The sequence below is a fragment of the Vulpes vulpes genome, chromosome 16 (assembly GCF_048418805.1).
Source record: "Vulpes vulpes isolate BD-2025 chromosome 16, VulVul3, whole genome shotgun sequence".
Lineage (NCBI taxonomy): Eukaryota > Metazoa > Chordata > Mammalia > Carnivora > Canidae > Vulpes > Vulpes vulpes.
In genome coordinates this window covers 61525755-61550568 of record NC_132795.1, presented here as the reverse complement: position 1 = coordinate 61550568, position 24814 = coordinate 61525755, and the positions used below count along the sequence as shown (strand labels likewise).

The following is a 24814-nucleotide window of genomic DNA, read 5'->3' as shown; positions in this document are numbered from 1 at the left end:
TGATTGCTTAAGAGAGTTCCACAAAAGAAAAAACCCTAAACGTAGAAACTCCAAGGCAACCTTCTCAGGCTCCCTCCCTCTTCCGGACATTTATATTCTTGCTCAATAAACTTTGCTTTGCTGCCCACCAGTCTTTGTCTGATCTACTTCTTCATTCTTCCAAGTGGTAAGAACGGCTGGCACTAAGCCAGAGAATTCCTGCAACAATGACTTTCATATAGATATAAAATAATGCATGAAAATGATTTTATTTAACTCATAAATTAAGTAAGAGTGACAGAAGCAATGGGAGAACTGAGACCTCCCACCCTTGTAATTAGATTGGACACCAGAAACCGAAGCCACGAGTCATTGTCTATATTAAAATGACTTTGTGCTATTTCCCTGCTTTCATTTGCATGACTTCTTCCCCCAGGAGTCTGCTGCCCAAGAGAACGGTTTGATTAATTGTAGAACTTTCTTAAAAACCCATCCTAAGGTTCTTTGAATTCCTTGCCTTTAAATTCTGATATTGCTATTTCTATCAATCCTGGACTGTTGGGGCACCTGGTGACTCATTCGGTGAAGCTTTGCCTTTGGCTCAAGTCATGATCCCAGGATCCTGGGATGGAGCTCCACTTCAGGCTCCCTGCTCAGTGGGGAGTCTGCTTCTCCATCTGTCTCTTCCCCTCCCCCCTGCTCATGCTCTCTCGCTCTCTAACAAACAAGTAAATAAATACAATCTTAAAAAATCCTGGGCTGTTGTTTCATGATCCTTACTCAATCCTCACCAGGACTTTGAAAGATCTTCCTTAAGTCAAAAATTCAAATCTGAATAAATTCTGACTTTGCATTTCCTTCTCTGAGACACTGCCAAAGGTTTGTGAGGTGGCACTCCCTCTTAAGACTAGAAAGCAGCAAGCTCAGCTTTGATCCAGTTAGGAGCGAGATCTCCCTGCCATGGCCAATGCCCTTGAATAGGAAGCAGAAAGTCCCTCTGAGGTCCTTTGAGCCTTCTGCCTGGAGACTTTCTGACAGTGATGATAGGGAGGTAAGTAGATCTTGCATTGGTTAGAAACTTAGATCTCTTTCATTTAACTCAAAGATGTTGAGTTTATTTCATTTCCTAGGATTAAGAAACTCTCCTTAGGTATCTACATTTGAAAAAATGTATATATCATTGGTGGAAATCTGTCTCTCTCTGTCCTTGTCATTTTTGTTGTCCATCAGTAAGAGGAAATCAATTAGGAAGGGGATGGGTGCTGGCTCTCAAATAAACTCTTTCCTTAAGCTGACCCTGGAGACTAAGAAGTTCAGTTCAAACAAGGACCAAACTTGCAACTTCCAACTGCCCTCATTTCTCAACTGGCATAAAGAAGCATTCCAAAACATTCAGTTTCCAAAATCTCCTTAAGAGATTCTTTGGCCAAAGCAAAATAAAAACTGAATGCTGTCTCTCTTTTAGATCCTCCTAAATCACAATGTGAACCTAATAATAGCCTTCATCCTACTTGCTTCCCCCAGTTCTGTACTCTGCCATTCCCCCTGCCTCTGTCCTCCCTCTCATTTTCTCCTCTTCTCTCCTGGCCTGCCACACTCTCTTAAGCTCAGTTGTCTTTTAAAAGTAAACCTCCTTCAAAACTGACAAGCCCCCTTCCTTTGAATTCAAGCTCTGGTCTCACTCTGAGCTGAGAGCCCGGTCAGGACAGGAAAAATTTACAGAGGAACTTAGAATACTTTTGTGAATGTGTAATAACAGCAGGATTGGAAGCTCTCAATAATAATTCAAGGGACCCTGAATTTCATAGGAAATTGGAGGGGGTCAGAGAAACTCTACACATTGGATAAGGTCTTTTGGAGTCTATCACTCAGATCTGCCTTATGAAAGTAGATAAGATTCTAGTTCAGTCTCAAGTAAAGAGAGGATGAGTAGTGTGGAGACTCCAGGGATAGGCCCATTTGACCTTTAGACAGCATTTGAGAGAAGATCTAGAAGCAGATGTGACCTTCACTTTTTATAAATGATATTAAGCCAGAAATTGAGTATTGAATACAAAAGCATGAACCAGAGTAGGAAATAACCCTACTTCCAGAACTCCAATACTTGCTGAGCAATTTGAAAACGGTAAAAATGAAGTAGAAACCAGAATAAATGTATAGCCTTACAGATAAAACATCTAGATGCTCTCATCTCAGTCATTCAGCTCCAAAGGAAGGAGTCTCTTGATGAGGATAGTTATAGATATCATAAACAAAATACTTTAGGAAAGAATTGCCCTGTCTTGGTTAAGAAAGCAGAGAAAATATGTAACAGATGAAATGATTGATTGATGAGGTGCTCAAAGGGATCTGTTGAGCAGAAATTTCTTTAAAGATTAAAGGAGCTCTTCTGATTGGTTTATTTCAAATAAGGATGGCATTACTCAATTGAATATTCAAAAAATCCCAGAAATTAAGGAAAATTTTAAACAAGATTTTATTTATTTATTCCTGAGAGATGCAGAAAGAGAGAGAGGCAGAGGCACAGGCAGAGGGAGAAGCAGGCTGTATGCAGGGAGCCCGACGTGGGACTTGATCCCGGGTCTCCTGGATTATGCCCTGGGCTAAAGGCGGCGCTAAACCGCTTAGCCACCTGGGCTGCCCAGAAATTAAGGAAATTGATCGAATAACTTTAAATATGTTAAAAAGAGTATTCTTGTTTTTTTTTTAAGATTTTAAAAATTTGTTTACATATGAGAGACACACAGAAAGAGGCAGAGACATAGGCAGAGGGACAAGCAGGCTCCCTGTAAGGAGCCTGTTGTGGGACTCAATCCCAGGATCCCAGGATCATGACCTGAGTCACCCAGGTGCCTCCAAAAGAATATTCTTATAGAAATTTAACTCAAATGGTTTAAGAGGCCAAGTTCAAATACATTAAATATAATTTTGCATTTGAAATTGTTTTATTATTTTTAGTTTAATAAAAAATAACTGTCTTCTCTGATTTATAGTGGTAAAGCATAATAGGAGCTTATGATTTTATTCTACGTGGGTATGTTCTTAAACCTACACAGGTTCACTGTACTCACCAAATAAACTAGCATTACTTCTACTTAACACTTATATTTATGAAAAATAAAAATTTGTGTTGATTTATTCTGAAAATTTAATTGCAACAGTGATTATATTTTACAATATGTCACCTGGAAGATTCATTTCCAAGACCTTTAGGAGTGATATTAATCTGAGTTAATGGGTGTTCATTGAATGGCTAGATCATTTCTAAGTAAGAGAGAATATTGAAACTGGTCACTAAACCTAATTTCACATGGATATACTTTTGCTTCTAATTTTTGTATGCTATCTTGGGACCTGTTAATGGATATGCTCATTTTTGCCATGTTGAGAAACTGTATAAAGGATGTGTATGGCTGTAGAAAGTTGTGTTATATGTATTCACAAGTTCTGCTGGTGTGCTAAAATGCTGATGTGGGGTAGTCAACAATTATCCACACTCCTCTTCCTGCTTTCTCCAGTTCTCTCTGTGAAACAGAAGTTTCTTTGGTTAAAAGTTGTAATTAAATATACCTGAAATTAAAGAAATTGATCGAATTTAGTCTCCACTATAGCAATCTTGGCAGAGAGGTTCAAGTTTGTATGCAAGATAATGAGGTGTGGTATTGTTAAGGGAAAAAGATTATAGTATGTGCAAGCGAGTCTGAAAAGCTATAAAATGTGTTAAAAACTTCAGCAAAGTTTGCTCAATTTTGATGGGCTTGTTTCCGTGTTTTACTGTTTATTGCATTTACTTACAATATAAAGGCTTATTTATTTATTTATTGGCCCAGTGGCTTGTCCTCTGGAGAAAGAGGAGATCTCTTAGTACTTCAGGGGAATTCTGGATTTGACTTGCCCGAGGTCTCTTCATTTCATGCTTAATAAGAAGCTTGGAAAGTTGGGGGAAATCCAGCATGCTATGGTTGAGAGAAGAGCAGGCAATTTATACAACGCCACTAAAGCCACTTAAAGGGATCAGCATATGCTACCCCCAAATATGCCACTTTGGCACAAGAATAATTTTGAGATGAAGGCAATTGAGAAATAGCAGACACAGGGAGAACTCTCTGCCCTCCCCCTTTCTGCCTAAAATCAGTGCACAGATTTCCTTTTGTGAAGAGGACATACATTTTTATTTGTAAAGGTGATCCCATTTTCCATGCTAAGAAGAGGAGACCAACTCTTATCTGCATAACAAGCCTTACCAAGCAAGCCTTATTTTTTATTTATTTATTTTCACAATTTACTGTTCCTTCCCAACCCCCTTTCCTTTGTCCTGTCACTTCCCCATAATTTATCACCTTTTGTTAAGAGGGTATATAAGCTCCCAGGTCTAACCACTTTTTTTAAGGTCTTCACTTCTTTTTCTTTCTTTCTTTCTTTCTTTCTTTCTTTCTTTCTTTCTTTCTTTCTTTCTTTCAAGATTATTTATTTATTTATTCATGAGAGAGAAAGAGAGAGAGAGAGAGAGGCAGAGACACAGGCAGAGGGAGAAGTAGACTTCATGCAGGGAGCCCCATGTGGGACTTGATCCCAGGACTCCAGGATCATGCCCTGGGCCGAAGGCAGGCTCTAAACCACTGAGCCACCCAGGTGTCCCTTTCATTTCTTTTCTATGAAGACCTCCACGCATGGAAAAATAGATATACTAATATCAAACCACATTGGTATGCTTTTTCTCTTGTTAATTTGTCTTTTGTCAGTTTAATTAGCAGGCCCCCATACGGAACCTAAAAGAGTGGAGGAAAAGTTTGTTTCCCCCTACATCATAGATCTCCTCCTCTAAGAGGATTATGAAATTGCACTTGCGGTTGTTTAGAACAAAGCTGCCTCAAGGAGGAATGTATTCTGTTTTAGAGGAAGAATATCATACTTAGATTCCTGCAGACTTCTCTTGGACCTTTAATGCTACTAAAAATATCTGAGAAGTAAACAAGGAAATCAGTTATTTAGGTAATTTGGTTAAAGATTCCATAACTGGTTCTGTGGATTTTCATACTGGGAGGTAGATTGTTCTCTTAGCTTAATCTGGGTGTCCTGGCTCAGAAGTGGATGATAAGGGGCTCAGTTAATTGAGCAGCTTGGTTTCTGCTTAGGTCATGATCTCATGAGTCATAGGATCGAGCCCCACATTGGGCTCTGTGCTCAGCAGGGAGTCTGCTTAAAGATTGTTTCCTTCTGCCCCTCTGCTTAAAGATTGTTTCCTTCTGCCCCTCTTCCTACTTACTTTCAAGTGCACGGGCTTTCTCTTTATAAATAAATAAATAAATAAATAAATAAATAAATAAATAAATACCAGAAATGGACAGTGAACTCTGATCATAATCACTTCAGTTAGTACTCATCTGTGTTCTGAGTGATCTATAGAATTGTAAATGTTGTTCAGCCATTATCCCAGCAAATGATACAGCAAAAGGCCAGCAGAAAGAATTGGAAAATCTGACTGTTTTGGAGATTGAAACAACCACTATGGGAAAGTTGAGTGGAACTATTGATGGAATTTTGAAATGCAGTTATGACACCTCAAAGAGCAGTTGCAACGATCTGGGTTATTACACCCCTAGATATTAATGATCTACTCTTCAGTGCAGGCTGAAGAATGTCCTCAGGAGGTGCTGAGAACCGATCTGCCTACCCTTACACCCAGCATGGGCATTGAGAACAAAACCACACCTTACTCTTTACATTAACCTGGTTTTGGGCTCTTCCTCAGTCTTCATAAGCATGACTTTACTCTTCCAGGAATTTGCTGCCCAGAAATACTTTGACTGTTCATTACAGAACTTCCTGAAGATTCTTCAAATCTTTCGCTTTGAGGTCCTCACCTTGCTATGTCCACCAATCCTGGACTTCTGTTCCACCACCTTTCCCAATACTAATCAGACCCTTGCTTTGACAACCCCCTTTATATCTAACTCCAATTCTTAATACATGCTGACTTTCCCTTCCTTCTTCAGAGACACTGCCACAGTTTTGCCAGGTGGTAATCTCCTTTACTGCAGTAAGCAATAAATTTAGCTTCGTCTTCTCATGACGTTGTGTTGGTGACATTTGGGAAGGCAGCTTTTGATGGATGTTATTATTGCTTTAAAGGAGAAGTTAGAATGCAGACACTTTGACAGATTAGAAATAATGAAATGAATTTTGCAACTGGCTGCAGAAGTGGCTTTTTAAAGAGAGGATTTGGTTATCCCTCCATGGGACAGAATTTGTTTGCATGTCTATAGGCAAAAATTACTTGCATTGCTATTGGTTATCTACATTTTACAGGGCCATAGAAAAACTCAAAGGCAATGAAAGCTGCAGAGCCCCCGTAGAATCAGAATCCAATAACCCAGAAGGATATGCTCTAGACTGTGCATAGTTCTCTACGGAAGCCCAAATTCTTCCCAACGCTGCTAAATGCTGGGTATCTAGCGAGGTTCTAGGGCATTTCCCATACACGATTGCACTTCATCTTTACCACTCTCTACAAAATGAATATTAGAATTTCCTTTTTTCAAGAGAGGAAGCTGAGGCTCAGGGAGGTTTTTCAAAAATCACAAAAATGCTCAGAAACATGTGTCATATATATTAGTTTAGTGAAAATGTCCTATACTGAGAGGAAAAATTGCACAAATCTTTGGTGAAGAGAGGGAGGGATTCCTGAGTATCCTATGGAATACTGGGCACTATCCAGTTCTTTAGTTTGAGTTACTTAATTGTATCTGCACCTTTAACTCTGCAAGTTGAAAAAAACCCCATAGTAATGTAAAAGATTCTTGTCCACATTCAGTACAAATGAATGTCTGGTGGAGGAAACCAGCATTTCATCTCTTAGCAAATGCATCTAAGCATTTCTGAAATACAGTCAGCACTTATGATTGTCTGCATATGTGTCTGCTCTTTGACTTCTCCTTTGAACCAGTTTAGCACCTTAGGCTGCCCTCATTAATTGATGAATCACATAGAATCTTTGACGTGTTCATTTTATATTTGTATGAGAGTCATGATTTTTATCTTTTCAAAAATACCTTTTAGCAGTTGGAAATGAGTTTAGCCTTTCATTAGCTGGCTCTGGCGGCACTTAACGTTTCAGGCCACAGAGACGATTAGCAGCTCATCTAAGGCTCTGAAATGATTCGATTTTATGACTACATACCTGGCATTCCTTGAGTTGCATGTTAAGCCTGCTATTGTTTTCTTTCCAGAGCTATCTGATAGCACAGGCCGTCTGTTAAATACAGTCTGAGCAATTAGGCCCAGCTAACGTCTTCCTGACTAAAATGCCAGGACAAATATCTAATGGCAGTAAGTGAGTGAAAATAAATAAGGCCAATGAATAAGGACTAATTTGGTGTTACAATGGAAACAGGGGCAACTGTATGCATTCTCAATTCCAGTTAAATGTGAGTTCACTCCAAGAATGTTTGAATTTCAGATACATTTAACTGTTTGAGTCCTTGGAAACTTTCACAGACATCACTGTAGCCCTTGTGTTGTACAACCGTCTGGATTTTCATGTCACCTTTGTAAGCTTGTAACTCCTACTACAGTGTCCTGAGACCTGAATCATTAACTACTCAGTATAATGTATGAAAGTTGGAGTTCTCAACTTCTGAGCATCAAAAAATTCAGATGTGTTCAGAAGAGAGTTTTAGTCATGGCCTTCTTTGCTGCAAGTGGCAGAAAATCCAACTCAAGCTAGTTTAAGTGAAGAAAACCACTGTTGGGTCACAAGGCAAAAATCCTGGAGCAAGATGAGTTCAGGTACAGCTAGACCTAGGGGCTCCAAAAATATTAGTAAAACCTGGTTTTTCTCCTTTTGGTTATTCTTCTTCTGGGTTCACTTAACTGCCAGAAACCTTCAGCCCTCAGGCCATTCCTGTCTTGCAACTTTACTTACCCAAAACCAGTGGAAAAGAGTCTAGCTCTCAGAAACCCTTTCTTGGTTGTCTAAACCAAAGTCTCAGGATGATCTCTTATTGGACTGATTGCCACAGCTTGGATCACATGCCCATCTCTGAACCAGTGAGTGAGTCATCACATCCCAGGAGGGTATGATGTTTCGATTGGCCAGGTTTGGGTCACACGTCCGATACTGTAGCCAGAGATGGATACTCACTTTCATGTTCCAGGGGTACACAAAGAGTGAGAGTGGAGGGGGAGAGACACCCCAGAGGAAATCAGGGGGTTTGGCTTCTGGGAGCCCAAACCACCACATAGGAATAGTATTACATGTTGATTGATGTCTTCAGGTTAAAATACTTGCGAGCAATACTTCTTGTGGGCTCTGTGTACAGAACAGTTGTGTCGTTAATCAGTATCTAAAAACATCCAGTCATTCTACCAATAAACACTTGTTGAACATTTACCATGATACTGACTCTAAGCTAGATGTTGGGGATACAGAAACAAAAACAGTCATTGCTGGCAGGGAGAGTCTAACATTATTGCCATTTTGTTGTCAGTGTCCTTGGTCTTTACACATTTTGCTGAAAGTATAGTTTGGAGGAAAATCTGCTGATGGGAGCCTCTGAAGATCTTAAGGAGAGGATATTTAAAGCTCTTGAACATAATATTCATATCCTGTATTTGCATTTGCCTTGTATTTTCAAATTACTCTCTCAGTACATCTGTACTGTCTCTTGTCCGTTGGTAAGTCACCTATAGCCCACTCTGAGATTATTATAGAGAAGTACTTTAGGGGATTATTTTTTATCTGTCATTATGACCCACACCATCTGTTTACATGGTGAAGAGGGAACTGATATGACATTATTTGTGATGCAACATCATAGCTGATGCAACCCGCCATCACCTGCTGAATGAATCACTTCATTGCCACTCACTTTGCAAATTTCTCTCGATGTATTTATTATACCATCAAAAAAAAAAAAAACCCAAACAAACAGATGGTCATTAAAAAAAAATCCCATAAGAAGGAATTCCAGGTTTGGATGTTTTTGTCATTGGATAAAGGATTGCTTTGGTAAGGGAGGAGTTGTAAGTGGTAAAACTTAGCACTTAGTATAATAAGAGCTAGGGATGAGTACACGGGGCCATGTAGTCCTATAACAGGGGATCCCAGGCCAAGATGGTAGTTGGTGAAGGCTTCTTGAAGGTAATGTTTGAAGGATGAATGGGAGGGGCACCTGGGTGGCTTGGTTGGTTAAGCATCCAACTCTTGATTTCAGCTCAGGTCATGATCTCAGGGTTGAGGGATCAAGCCCCTTGTTGAGCTCTGCCCTCAGCAGGGAGTCTGCTTGGGATTCCTTCTCCCTCACTTTTCCTCTGCCTCTTCCCCCACTACTCACTCTATCTTTCTGTCTTGAAAAAAAAGAATGTACCTGATGCTATGCTACATGACTTATATGAATTTGGTCACTTCATACTTACAGCAGCTTTATAAATTCTGAATTACTGTTATCACCATTTTCCAAATGAAGAAACAGACTATCCTCTCCACCTCTCCTCCTGCCTCACCACACACACACACACACACACACACACACACACACACAGATTAAGTAAGTTGCTCCAAGTCACACTACTAGAACAGGACAAAGCAGGATTTGAATGTAGGGGTGTTTGCTACACAGTCTCTTAACTGCTGTGTATGGAAGTTTCTAGAAAAAATTGCTGATGTGGCAGGAGCTCAGGGAGCTAGGGGAAAATGGTATGAGATATGGCTGGAAAAGTAGTTGGGGGCCAGGCCAGGCTTTGTAGGCTGAGGTGAGAACTGGAACATATGAGGCCTTTGAGAGGTTGTGGCAAGACCATGATGTGACCTGATTTATGTTTTGAGGAGATTACTTTAGCTGCTGGGCTGTGAGTAAATTGTAGGATAAGACTTGATGCAGGGAGATGAGTTAGAAGATTGCTTCAGTGGTCCAGGTGAGAACTGATGGCTCACTGGACTGAGGTGGTGGCAGTAAAACCAGACATAAATGTGTATACTCAAGAGATAGGTAGGGTGTAAACTTGCGTGGGTTTGGAGATTGATTACAGGGACATGATTGAGGGCAGTGTCATTGGTGACATTCAGAGAACTGGCTTATGGAACTGGATTGATATTGGCACTGCCCACAGAGTTGAGGACACAGAAGGACACTAAATTGTGGCAGTGCTACTGTTTTCATATTCTGGCCCCCTTACCTACCTCCCCCATTTATATGTTGAAATCCTAACCTCTGAAGGTGATGGTATTAGTAGGTGGGGCCTCTGTACATGATACTTTCAAACATTTACAGGAAACTGAGGAATATAATAATGTTGGTTGATTGTTCCTAATGTCATTGACAAAGTAGTGATAAGAAAGGATCAGCTTAGGGATTTGAATTCCCTCAGAGCCTCTAGGTGGACCTGATCTCCTGTAGGAGCACTGAAATGAGCAAAATTTTGTCTCCCTTTTTCCTGTGACTTTATGTTCTGCTGGTCTAGAGGACTTAGTTCCACCAAGAGGCACAACAATGACCCCACTGAACTGGAAGTTATAATTGCCACCGGGCCACTTTGGACTCCTACCCAGTGCCTCTGAATCAACAGTCAAGAAAGAGAATTACTCTGCTGATTGGTGGTTGATCCCAATTACCAAGGGGAGATTGGGTTACCCTTCCACAGGAAAAGTAAGGAGGACATGTTTGGAATACAGAAGATCCCTTAAGGCATCTCCTAGTCTCACTATGTCCTTGATTAAGTTAAGGTCAGTGGAAAACTACAACCCAATTCAGACAGCACTAGTAATGGCTCAGATCCTTCAAGAACGAAGCTTTGTGTCATCCAACCAGGTAAAGAACTACAACCAGCTGAGGTACTTGGTGAAGGCAAAGGGGATACAGAATAGATAGTAGAAGAAGGTAGTTATAAATATAAGGACTGTAATTGGCATGTGTCCTCCTTATTTTATGTCTATGTACATATATTAAATAATATCTTTGATTTCTTTCCTCTCTTGCTCCCTCATCATGTAACATAAGATACACTGACTTTATATCATAGTATTTAAGTAAATTTAACTTAAATTTAAACCATACTAATTTAAGTTTATAGGATGTCAAAGAGAGAATAAACATCAGTTACCTTCTCTTCTGGGGAAGGGGTTAGTGCATTTGTGGCTACACAGAACACTTGAGTCCTGTTAGACAGAATTATGACCTTGTTAATGTCTTTATTTTGTTTAAGGAGATACATGTAGGTGTCAAGTTGCAAGGGGTGGACTTGTGATGGTTAATTTTGTGTGCCATCCTGCCTGGGCTAAGGTTGCCCAGATAGCTGACAAGGCATTATTTTTAAGCATGTCTGTGAAGGTGTTTCTGAAAGATATTAGCATTTGATTCAGTAGGTTGAATAAAGAGATATGTCTTCACCAAGGTGGATGGGCACTATCCAATCTGTTTGGAGCTTGAATGGAATAAAAAGGCAAAGGAAGGGCAAATTCTTTCTCTCTTCTTGAACTGGGATGTTCATCTTCTCCTGACCTTGGACATTGAAGCTCCTGGCTCTCAGGTCTTCACTTATATACCAGTTTTCCCCCCGGGTCCTCCTTCCCTAGTTCTTAGGCCTTTGGCCTCAGGCTGAATTATACCACCAGCTTTCTTGGTTCTCCAGCTTGCAGACAACAGGTTGTGGAACTTCTTGGCCTCCATAACCATGGGGGGTGGGTGGGTGGGCAATTCCTATAATAAACCTACTCATGTATATCTATATACAGTTGACCCTTGAAAAATTCAGGGTCAGGGGTGCCAACCTCTTGGGCAGTAAAAAATCCATGTATAACTTTTATTTATTTATTTATTTATTTATTTATTTATTTATTTATTTTCATTTATAACTTTTAGTTCTTCTCCAAAATTTAATTACTAATAGCTTACTGTTGACTAGAAGCCTTGCCAATAAAATAAACAGTTGATTAACACATATTTTGTATGTTATACGTATTCTATACTGTCTTCTTACAATAAAGTAAGCTATAGAAAAGCAGATGTTATTTTTAAAGATTTCTAGATTTTTAGTTTAAATTCAATTTAGTTAACAAATACTGTACTATTTGTTTCAGGGGTAGAATTGGACAGCAACATGTGGAAGAATGAAATTGGACCATTCTCTTATACCATACACAAAGATAAACTCAAGATGGATGAAAGACCTAAATGTGAGACAGAAATCCATCAAAATCCTAGAGGAGAGTGCAGGCAGCAATCTCTTTTACTTTGGCCACAACAACTTATTTGACACATCTCCAAAGACAAGGGAAACAAAAGCAAAAATGAACTATTGGGACTTCATCAACATAAAAAGCTTTTGCACAGCAAAGGAAACAGTCAACAAAATTAAAAGACAACCCACAGAATGGGAGAAGATATTTGCAAATGACATATCAGATAAAGGGCTAGTATCCAAGATCTACAAAGAACTTATCAAACTCAGCAGCCCTGGTGGCCCAGCAGTTTAGCGCCGTCTTCAGCCCAGGGCATGATCCTGGAGACCCAGGATTGAGTCCCACATCAGGCTCCTTGCATGAAGCCTGCTTCTCCCTCTGCCTGTGTCTCTGCCTCTCTCTCTGTCTCTCATGAATAAATAAATAAAATCTTAAAAAAAAGAACTTATCAAACTCAACACCCAAAAAACAAAAAAAATTCAGTCAAAAAATGGGCAGAAGACATGAAAAGCAGATGTTATTATGAAAATCATAAGGAAGAAAAGTACATTTATAGTACTGTATTTATTAAAAAGATCCACATATAAGTAGACCCATGTGGTTCAAATCCATGTTGTTCAAGGGTCAACTGTATATCCTATTGGTTCTATTTCTCTGGAGAGCCCTGGCTCAGACAGGTGGATAAGATGTTGGATTACATCAGGGACACATTGAGTCCAGGTTCTTCTGAGACATAAAGTTGGCAGGTACAGATATTTGTCTGGAATTCAGGGTGAGGCCAGAGAACTTAGCTACATATTTGGGCACTCTATTAGTTTTTAGGGCTGCTGTAACAAATTACCACAAATCTGGCTGCTCAAACAACAGCAATGTATTCTCTCATAGTTCTGGAGGCCAGAAGTCCAAAATCAAGGTGTTGGCAGAGTTGGTTCCCTCTGGAACCTCCGAGGGAGAATCTAATTCATGTTTCTCTTCTAGCTTCCGGTAGCTGCTGGCAATTCTTGGCTTAGGGCTGCATGACTACAATCTGTTTTCACATGGCTCTCCTCTCTGGGTGGCTCTGTATCTTCTCCTTTTCTGTCACTTACAAGGTCACCCATCATTGGATTTAGGGTCCAAATTAAATACAGGATGATCTCATCTTGAAATCTTTACCTTGATCATATTTGCAAAGAATCTATTTCCAAATAAGGTCACATTATAGATACTGTGTAGGATTGGACTTACCCTTTTGGACTACTATTCAATCCACCACAAGTGCTATCAATTTAGAGATATCATCTGTACCCTGGAGCATGTACACCATCACCTCAAGGGAAAATACACAGGGGAAGGAAAAAAGAGGGCCCAGAGTGGAGTCTTAAAGATCTCCATTATTTAATGGTTGGGTAGAAGTGGATGAGCCTAAAAGTAAAATAAAAAGAAGCCAGAGGAGAACTAGGAACACTAGGGGGTTGAAGTTAGGAGAAGAGTACATTTCAAGAAGGAGGGAGGGAGCAATGCTTTCAAATGGCCACTGAAGGAGTGCTAGGTTCTTGCTTAAAGTAATATTCATTATTGACCTTTATTGTTGCTAATCTGATAAGAGCTAATGTTATAATTTGTTCTGGTTTTTTTTTTGGTTGAACTTTAATCAGAATATTAAATAGAATGTTAATTTTACAGAAAGTTCAGTCTGACAAACACATATATGTTGACAAATTTTCTGGACTCTATTTTTCTTTTTATAGAGACAATCCACATAGCTCATCACCTGAATCTTCCCAACTAAGATTAAATTTTTAGGTAGTAAGTCAATTTATGCTTTCACTTTGGAGTGAACTAAAATACAGACTTCAGTCTTGTTTGCAGCAACATTTTTTGAAAAAATTCCCTTCTTTTGGTAACTTGTAGCAAAATGATATTACCAGGAAGAAGATAAAATATATAGAAAAGACCACCAATTTCTAGCAATATCCTTGGACTCTGAAGAAGACTTAACATCATGTTCCCTTTGAGACGTGCAGGAGGCAAAAATGCTTTGGCCAAAAATACTCTCCTGTATTTACCAAATGAAATTCCTGGCTCTGAGATGGATTGAAAACTGGGCTTTGTGGAGGAACACTATCTCTTTGTAGATACATTGGTGCTTCCTGCTTTTTGCTGTAGTATCAGGAAGATGTGGAGGGACCGGCTGAGGTTAATGTACATGCAAGCCAGAGCAAAGATGGGAGCTGGGGTCTCTGTGGCATGAATTAAGGACAAAATCTGTGTGACAGTGTTTGTGTAAGGGAGTGACAGGGAGAAAGTGGAGAGAGAGTTGTGTCAAATTATGGAGAACCCTGAATGCCCAGCCAGATTCAGGAAACAGTAGAAACAATGGGGTCTATCCCAGAACAGAAAAATATTTTCTCTACTTCCGTGGCTGTGATGCATTTTTGGTTTTCAATGCAAGTATAGTAATCCAGGGTGTAATTATTTGTGTTCTCTCTGGGCTAATTTGAGAGTTTCTCTGGACAGAGGTCAGATTTTCATAAATCCACGTGGAATTCGTGTGCTAGAAACCAGGAAGAGTGGCTCAGGTAAAGGCAGCTAGATCAGGGCCTCGTGGTGCTGCAGGCACTGTGGAGCCCCACCCCCATGCCCATGGGTTTGCATCGCACACTGTGGCCCTGATCAAATAGGCCACAATGGCGGAGTCCCCTGGAAGCCAATCAGAAGTGAGCACAGAGGTTATATTCATCCTCTGTGTATTTTTTTAAAAAAGATTTTATTTATTTATTTGACAGAGAGAGAGAGAGAGAGAGAGGAGAGAGCACGCAAGAGCACAGCAGGAGGACTGGGAGAGGGAGAAGCAGACTCTCTGCTGAGCAAAGAGCCCCACGTAGGGCTCCATCCCAGGACCCTGGGATCATGACCCTAGCGGAAGGCAGATGCTCAACCGACTGAGCCACTCAGGTGCCCCATCCTGTGTATTTTTATTTCTCTACTTCTTTCAGCTCAGAGAAGCTCTGGAGAGATGTGCTCCTTCTGTTTTTATTAAGTTCTTCTGGTTTGAGGAGTGAAAGAGAAGGGGAACAGGGAGGGGCTGCAGATGAGATGGCCTCCAGGCTGGGATTTATAAGAACATCCTTCCACTGGGTGATGTCTGCATGAGGTAGAGGTATGGTTTCAATTCCGCTCTGGCAAGGCGGGCCAGCCCACGTTGCCAGCACATAGTTCTCTTTCAAGTCTCACACTGATTCGAGAGTTTGTAGACAACTTTGTACTTTGGGTCTCTGCCAGCTGTCCTGGAGAAACAACTGCCCTTGGCTTCATGTTTTCTAGCTCGCCCCCCTCCACTCCCACCAAAGTTAGAGAATAACAATTGTTTTCTTAGCAAACACTGCTCCCAAGTCAACCCGAGCAGGGGTGCAACCTGAGCAACTGTGCATTTGGGACCTGTGGGGTCTCTTCTCACATGGTTGGGACTTTCCTTCCTTGGATTGCAGAACGGCGCCCCCAGGTTTGTACTGCCTTAGAGACCATCAGCAAGGAGAGAGTGGTTGTACACATAGACGTCAGGCCTGGGGGTGGGGTAAGGGGATGGCTTTTTGGTTTTTGTTTTGTTTTAAACTACTAACCCGCTCTAGATTTTTTTGTACTTAACTTGCCACCATATTTTTAGATGTATCAACAAAAGGAAAACAACATATTTCTATTTTGTCTCTCTTGTTCTCCAAAATGCCCTTTGTTTATTAAAAATGTAACCAGCTCCTGTAGACTCTAATTTACCTCTCTGTGGACCATGCAAACCATGAGCCTCCTCCTCGCCCTCCCCCTAATCTTTCTTACATGAGGACAGTTCACTGTGTGCTAGCCCCTGCTGAGGTACAAAGAAGGGAAGGGTAGCAGCAGATCCGCCCCCGTGTCAGCACATTCTAGATCAGCACCCAGAATCTGTGCAGAAGGCAGGTCTGAGCATAGAACCCATTAGCTTAAAACAGGGACTGGCAAATTCTGTAAAGAATCAGATGGTACATAACTTAGTCTTTGCAGGCTTGGCTGTCTCAGTTATGGCTGCTCAACTGTGTTTGTAGTGTGAAAGGAGCACATATCCTGTGTACGTGAGTGGCTATGGCTTTATTTCAGTAAAAATGTATTTACCAAAATGGGTGGAGGGCAGATTTGGTTCAGAGCTACAGTTTGCCAACCTCTGACATAATGCCCTTCAGTGTCATGCCGATACCCTCAGACCGAAGCCTACATTCCTAGCCAGTATGTGAGGGCCCTGTGCTTTGGTCCCTCTCATATCTAGTGCACTTTCTGCCTCCTGCATTGCCCTCTAGCCACGTTGGGTTGTTCCTGGGCCTTGGACTTGCCTTACTTCTTTCATCTTGAAAAACCCATGCAAGTTGTTCCTTTCGCCTTAAACCATCTTCCAGCCTTCTCTCTCCTCCCGCATACACTTACATGCGACTTACTCTCCAGATCTCAGATGAGGCTTGTCTAACACATCTCCCTTAAACCCTGTGCATAAATTAGGACTCTTGACAGCAAATGGCAGCAATTAAATTTCATTAAACTGAGGCACTACAAACAAATCGTGTTGTTTGACTGAAATCAACACATTCTGGATTGGGCTAAGAGAAAGTGAGCCTAGGCATGATGAGAATCAGAGATGCAATGAATGACATCATTGGTGTAGAATGTACTCATCTCATAGCAGACAGGAGAGGACGTCTCCTAAATCTGGTGGCCTCACCGACCATGACATAGCTGAGAAACTGAAACAACAGGGTCTTTGGGCATCAGAAAAGATGGTAGCAAACACTTTGGATTAAAACACACACACACACACACACACACACACACACACACACACACACCAAACCAAAAGGCTTTAATTGTATCATGGGAAAACTTTTTCGGATACTAAATCAGAGCCTCTTTACTTTTGATTTAGGCACAATAATAACACATTTATTGTGTTAACACAAATAACACATTTATTTGTCAGGTTTCCCAGACTATAGCAGATTAGACACAGTTTATTTACTTAGTTATTACTGGGGTGAGGAAAAACTGCCAGACCCAGGGACACCAACTTGGAGCAACAGTTAAATGACAAGGAAGGTAGAGAAGGAAACTTTCAGAAAACAGGGGACTAGGGCCATTTAGTGATAGAGAAAGTGCTTACATCCTTCAGTAGGTACTCAGGGCATCAGTGCTTTCTAATGATACCTAATAGCAAAGTGTAAATCGTATTTATTATACACCAGGCCCTGTTCTAAGCACTTCTTGGAAATTATTTAATCTAGCAAAAACTCTATCAATGAGTGCTACATCATTACCATTTTATTGGTTATTTGCGTTATCTATGTGTTGCTAAAATTTCATGGCAACAAAATTTATTTATTTTCTCACAGTTTCTGTGGATCCAGCAGCTGGTTGGTCCTCGGGCTCAGCATCTCTTGTAAGTCAGTGATCAAGGTGTTGGCCAGGGCTGCTGTGACCCCAAGGCTTGATTAGGAAGAATTCACTTTTGAACTAGGTCATGTGGCTTTTGACAGGATTCAGTTTGCTGTGACTGTCAGACTCAGGGCCCCAGTCCCTTGCCATGTAGGCAGCTCATAATATGGCAACTTGCTTCGTCCGAGTTAGTGCATGAGCAAGATGGGAGCTTTTGTTACCTAAAGTTGGAGATGACATCCTATCACTCTTACTGGATTCTTTTCATTAGAAGCAAGATATGAAGCCTAGCCCACACTTCAGGGGAGTGGGTTGTAGAAGAGCGTAAATACCAGGAGACAGGAAGCCCTGGGAGCCAGGTAGCTGGCTACTGCGTAATTGGAGAAACCAAGGTGCCAAAAGTCATGCACCTGGCCTAAGGCCACATGGTTAATAAGTGAGAGAAACTGGAAATGAGACTCAGGACTTGTGTGTGTAAACACCAAGCCACCCTGGGCAATTAAATTTGTATAAGCTCCAGGATGATTTTCATGTGCACTTGAGACTGGGAATGACAAGCCTAGCCCTTCACAAGCTTCAGTGTGTCTACAATTCATTTGTGTTCTGGTTAAAATGCTGATTCTGATTCGGTGGGTTTGGGCTAGGGCCTGAGATTCTAAATTTCTAACAAGTTCTGGGTGATGCTGATGCCCCTGGTCCTTGGACCACACTTTTTGAGTAGGAAGGGCCTGAAGGAACGACTCTGGGCTAAAAGTTGGGCAATTGTTTTCCAACTTATGATTTATCCTCAAGTTGATGGTAAGTGGACAGTCATTTGATTTTTCTGATTTTTGAAAATTTTATATTCATTTTTCATATATGCATGCATTCATTCATTATTCACATTCCATGTTCAATTCCATTCATCTAATAACAGCCAATACTAATTTTTAAACCCTTTGTTTTAACATGCTTGTAAAAGTAATAGCAGTTCTTGTCTTCCAGGTTTGATGGAAATGTTACTTCTTATGGAAAGCTTACCCTACCTCCAAAGACTGCCTTCAGACTTGCTTACATGAAGTATTTTGTGTCTATTCCATCTTTATATCCCCCAGGGCCTAGTACAATGCTTAATGTGTGGTAAGCATACAAAAAGTATTTGTTAAATGAACAAATGTTTATTGTAGAAAATATTGAAAAGCAAAAAAAAAAAAAAAAATCAAGTGCCATCCTATTTCACAGACGTACCTTTGCCAATGGTTCATTTTACTTTCTTTGGTCTTTTTTCCATTCATAAGTATGTGTATCATCCATATCTATATTTGCATTCATATATGTAACTTTTCCTTTCTTTCTTTTGAGTGAAACAGCCAGCATTTACTGACACTGTGCTAAGTCCTTGGGGCAATCCATTGTAATAAGCTTCACTCGTTGCCACTAAGCTCCTTGGAACTTACAGTGTGGGGACAGAGTTGGAGTCATGGCTAACAAGGCATAACTGTTATGAGACTTGACGTTGTGAGATTTAGCCTGGCATCTTCAATAGGCAGTGGGGAGAGCAGCCGGGCTGAGTGCTGCCAGGAAGGGTGGGACAGACCTTAGGACCTGACCCAGGGGCTGCCTGTACTGAGACCCTCTGACAACCAACACAGTTCTCCACTTGGTAAGAGCAATTCTATTCTGAAATCCCTCATAATAGGGCACATCATCTGGAGTTGAAACACACTACTACTTTTAGTGGGGAAGAAATATTTTCATTGCATGCCCTCAGATTGACCTCTATTCTGCTAAAAAACAAAACAAAAGCAAATAATACAGCACAACCACCAAATCCCATTAAAATGTATGGCCTTACTTCATTTGTTAATTTAGCCTGACAAAGCATTGCCCTTCATCAATAACTCTCTGTAATATGACTATTTACTTGTTCTCATTAATCTGTTATACAGAGCATAATTAAGACTTTGCTTTTGAATTACGCTTATGATATCCAATTTTATTTTATTTTATTTATTTTTTTTTTAAATTTTTTTTTAATTTTTATTTATTTATGATAGAGAGACAGAGAGAGAGGCAGAGACACAGGCAGAGGGAGAAGCAGGCTCCATGCACCGGGAGCTCGACGTGGGATTCGATCCCAGGTCTCCAGGATCGCGCCCTGAGCCAAAGGCAAGCGCCAAACCACTGCGCCACCCAGGGATCCCGATATCCAATTTTAAACAAATCAATCTTTAGTGCAAACAAATAAAGAAACTCAAACAGAACAGTAGGGGCAAAAGAAATCAGTTAAAGCAAAGAATCATACTATACTCTCTGGAGAGGTTACATGTCATTCTTGTGCAAGGGCCATACTGATCTATCTCTGTGTTGTTCCAATCTTAGTCTATATGCTGCTGAAGCAAGCACCACACTCTCTGGAGGCTTAAGGGACAAGATTGTGTCCTTTATAAATGAGCAGACCCCCAGGATTCTGAGGGGGAAAACTCAGTGAAATGTGTGCTAAGTGTACAATTGCCAAAACAGCCCTGCGGTCACTCTGGACTGTGGCATCAACTGCCTGTGAGGAGAGCAAAGGGCAAGCAGATCTTGAACAGTGCAAGGGTCCAAGTAGCTGAAGGAAGACTACTGAATAAAACTCAGCTGATAATGTGTATCTAATGTCATGTCTGTATAATTATACCCATGTGGTACCAAAGGCTATCAAATATTAAAAAAAAAAAAAAACCCAACAAAACAAAACTGGGAGAGGAGCTACGCTTTTGCTTTTGATTCAGTTACCTCCAAACCCATTCCTCTACGTGTCCTCCATTTCAGTAAATGGCACCGCCTTCCATCCAGTTACTCAAACTGAAAAACTGGGTGTCATCTTTGTGATAGTTAAGTTTATGTTTCAATCTGACTGGGCTGCAGGATACAGCGTTATCTGGCTAAACATTATTTCTGGGTGTTTCTATGAGGGTGTTTATCCAGAAGTGATCAGCATTTGAGTCGGTGTTGACTTGAGTAAAGTAGATGGCTTTCCCCAATGTGGGTGGGCACCATCCCGTCCACTGAAGGCCTGAATATTACAGAAAGTGGAGAAAGGTTGAGTCTGTGCTGTGCCTTGTACTTGAGTGGGACACTGACCTCCTGCTGTCCTCACTCCTGCTTTCCAGGCCTTGAGATTCAGACTGGAATCCACTCACCAGGTCTGCAGCCCTCTGGGCTCCCAAACACATGCCCAGCTTTTTGGGCCTCCAGCTCACAGATGGCAGATTGTGGGACCTCTTAGCCTTGAAAACCATGTGAGCCAATGCCTTATAATAACTCTCTTTCTATATATCATTATATCTATAAGTCCATATCTATCTCATTGGTTCTGTTTTTCTGGAGAACCCTGACTCATACAGTCTTGATTCTTCCTTTTCCTTAATCTCCTGTGTCCAGTTTATCAACAGGTCCTTATAATTCTGCCTCCAGAATACATCTTGAATGGATCCCCTTCTCTCCATCTCTGCAGCCACCTGCCCAGTCCAAGCCACCCTCATCTCTCCGAACATCCTGGAGCAATGCTATAGTTTCCCAATTGGTCTCTTTGCTTCTTTTCTTATCCCTTTAAAATCTATTCTCCACAATGCAATGCTGTTTGTGAAACACAAATTAGATCACACTGGTCTTCTGTGTAAAACATACCTTAAATTTCCATCAAACTTAGAATAAAATCCACACTCACTGTAGCCCCCAGCCACCATGTGATCTGGCCATGGTTAACTGTTCTGCCACCACTCTCTGCCTGGCTCACCACATTTGGGTGGCTATGTTAGTTAACTAGTGCTGTGTAACCAATTACCCAGGGCTCACATAAATGACAGCAATCAACATTTAATACCTTACACAGTTTCAGTGGATCAGGACCTTAGAAATGTTGTAGCTGGATGGCTTTGGTTCAGGGTGTCTCATGAGGCTGCAGTCATCTGGAATTTTGACTGGAGGACCTGCTTCCAAGGTGGCTGATTCACTTTGCTTTTTTGCAGGAGGCCTCAGGTCCTTGCCATGTGGATTGCTTCATATCATAATGCTGCTTGAGTGATCCAAGAGAGCATAACAGAATCTGCAATGCCCTCCATGATCTAGGCTTGGAAGGTACATTCGTTCAGTTTTGCAAATTTTTATTGGCCATGTAGACCAGCCTAACTCACTGTGTGGGGGACTTGCATAAAGGCATGAGTATCAGGAGATGAGACTCACTGGGGGCCATCCTGGGGATTGGCTAGCCCTCAGTACTCCTCACACACACCAGACTCTTCACACACCATGACACTGGTTGCTGGTCCCTCTATTCTCTCCCTCCACACTTTCCCCAGCCTAGCTTTTCCCTCATTGTCTACACCTGAGCTCAAGTATCTCCTTCTTGGAGAACTCTTCCCCAACAACCCTATCTGGGGGAGATGCTCTACCTTGTCCCCACACCCCTGGTATTTAGTTCATAGTACTCATGGCAATCTGTAACAGTATTATTTATTTAGGGATTTACATCTCCCTCCTTACCCACTGGATATAAACTCCAGGAATAGCTGGGATTTCTTGTGACCCAAGCCCCTAGCACAATATCTGGCAAATACAAAGAACTCAATAAATATCTGTTGCTAGGGGCTTGTGACCCAAGCCCCTAGCACAATATCTGGCAAATACAAAGAACTCAATAAATATCTGTTGAGTGAATGATTTTTAAAAATTAAGGCTAAGGTATGATGGTTCTCTTTTTCTCTTTGCTTTGATCAGAAGTTTTCTCTTGCAATTAGGAAGGGATCTGGGGATAGGGTTGGAGCAGAAAGAAAACTAGGAAGTCCTGGTTGGAAGCAGATTGAAGGCTGAGAGAAGAGGATACCAGAATATGGCTCCCCCATTCATTCTCACTGCTGCACCCCACAAAGGAAGCACTCAGAGACAGTTGCCTATTACCACAAGCCCTATCCGCGGCACTAAGGTTTTATTCTGACTCCAGTAGGAGAGTATCTTCATTGGGATTCCAAAGGAGGTAAGAGATTTTCTAATTCTAGCTGTTGCCAGAAAGTAGCAGAATGAGAAGGTGAGACAAGGTCACATTCATCCTGAGTGGCTGGAAGGTAATAATGGGAATGCCTGGGATGTGTGGAGGGGGAGACCCAAGTCCTCCATCCTTTTCCCGTCATTTATCTCTAGAGTATCCCATCTGGGAGCATTCAGAGCCAGGCAGAACAATGTGAGGAAATTTGCACAGAATGTTATCTCTGCACTTTGCCAAATACTTGGTAAGCCCTAGAGGGGGCAGGTCCAGTCTTGGCTCGGACCTGGAGCCCTCTTTGGAAACCGGGGAGGAAAGCTCCTCAGTGGAGCTCTGGAGTGAAGTCCTAAAGCTCCCACACTGTCTGTGCCTGAGGCAAGGGGCCAGTTCAATTTAAAATGTGTTGCTGGGATGTTTCTGATCAGCCTGGAATCACATGGCTTCCTTAAAGGACTGTTTTGGGGCCCCCAGAGGAAGCCTTGTCTCTGTGCATGGTATTAAAGTATAATTTTCAAAAGGTTAAAAAAATCATGACTCTAAAAACAACAAAAAAAGACTCATGCAAATACAAAAGAAATACATGTCAAAGATTTTATTCAACTCATTAATTAATTAAAGAACCAGTAATATGTTGAAACCTGTCCAAAGAGCATTTGAAAAGCTTGGGATATATGCATACATGTGTGTATAAAATACATGTATGTATAATGTATGTATATATTTATATATGTATGTATGTATATTATATATATGACATAATTATGTTATAACAGTATGTGTTATATAAATACAATTGTTATATAATACATACTATGCTATATATAATTATGGTATATAATAATATATAATAAATATATAAGATATACACATATTTATGTGTATATCCCCAGATTCTCAAATAATATAATAAATATATAGAATATCTAATATATGTACATATATATATTTGACATAGAATAATTATATTACACACACACACAAATTGCTGGGTTCAAGTCCAGTAGGGCCATACATTGCAATCTATGGGGTATCTGCTTCCTGGCCTTAAATTACTTGCATCTCCACCATTCAAAATTCTACACGTTAACCTGTGCCCTTACAGAGTTGTAAAATAGCTCTGGAAATAGAAAGTCAAGATCAGCACTGCACTGAAAAAACCCTCAATAATCTCTTTTGTCTATTTCCAGGATTCAGATAATTTTTCTGATAGTAGATTCCAGTGGAAGCTCCCATCTCAGGGTGATTTGATGGCAGTTGAAAGGTGCCCCCAACCAAAAGTTTATCGTGACAGTTGGTCCTTTCTGTGAGTATTTCCAAGTCTGTACTGCATGCAAAAATAGTTAACATTTATTAAGTACCTGCTCTGTACCAAACACATTGCTAAGTACATTGCATGGATAATCTTATATAATCCTCACAGGGAATTAATTATTCTTATCTTTCTATTGCAGATGACAAAATGAAGCTTAGAAAAATTCAGTAATTTACTCAAGGTCACACAGCCATCTAGGAAATGATGGATCCAGGATTTGGAGGCATGCAACCTGACCCTTTGAACTGTAAGACGTTGTCCTAGACACTGATAATTATAGAGAGATCAGTTTATACACTGTCTCTGCTCAAAATAATCTTGGAAAGGATAGTTTCCTACCAAGGCAAAGCCTCATTTTACTTACAAATGAGATATTACTGATGTCTTCATCAAGCTTACGGTGAGGATAAATGAGATAATGTGGAAGTAACGTATAGACTACATCAGTGGACAGGCTGATGTTATTGTTAAGGAAGCTGTCATTTTCAGAGTTGTTTTTTTGTGAGTTTGGTTGTGTGGGACATTTCCATGGGGAAGATGGAATTTGGGTTTTTGATGAGCCAGAATCAATGATGAGCTGTTTCTGGTTACCACTGGGACTGGGACTAGGATGGTACAAAATTTAAATTGGTGCCGAGAAGTTCAGTAATCAAGATAAAAAGCATTTTAATGGAATGTTTTTTTTTAAATAAAAATTAAGGTGGAAAACGTCCATGATGAACAAAATACAAAAAATTTAAATAAAACCCAAATCAATATTATTGATTTTTCCTTTTGCTTTGGGCTCCAATATGGCTCAGCTTGGCACAGGCTTCTAGCCTATTTCCTGAAGGAATTCACCAAAAGGAAATATGTACTTCCAGTCTTGTTCTGGGGTGCTCTTATATATGCATATTGGATCCGCTGGATTTTA

General features: G+C 40.7%; 1 long non-coding RNA gene and 1 other non-coding gene across 3 annotated transcripts; one reads left to right on the top strand and one right to left on the bottom strand.

The window, feature by feature from the left end:
* Positions 1-869: 869 nt before the first annotated feature.
* Positions 870-24613, top strand: LOC112929045 (uncharacterized). 2 transcript variants are annotated; one of them, XR_011998063.1, is made up of 5 exons: positions 870-1030; positions 12056-18706; positions 21580-22836; positions 23777-23892; positions 24041-24613. It is a non-coding gene; the product is annotated as an uncharacterized lncRNA (long non-coding RNA). The 2 variants fall into 2 exon arrangements; XR_011998062.1 differs by having other exon boundaries at positions 21580-23892.
* Positions 19861-19972, bottom strand: LOC112929164 (U6 spliceosomal RNA). Its single transcript, XR_003236882.1, has one exon. It is a non-coding gene; the product is annotated as a U6 spliceosomal RNA (small nuclear RNA).
* Positions 24614-24814: the final 201 nt, after the last annotated feature.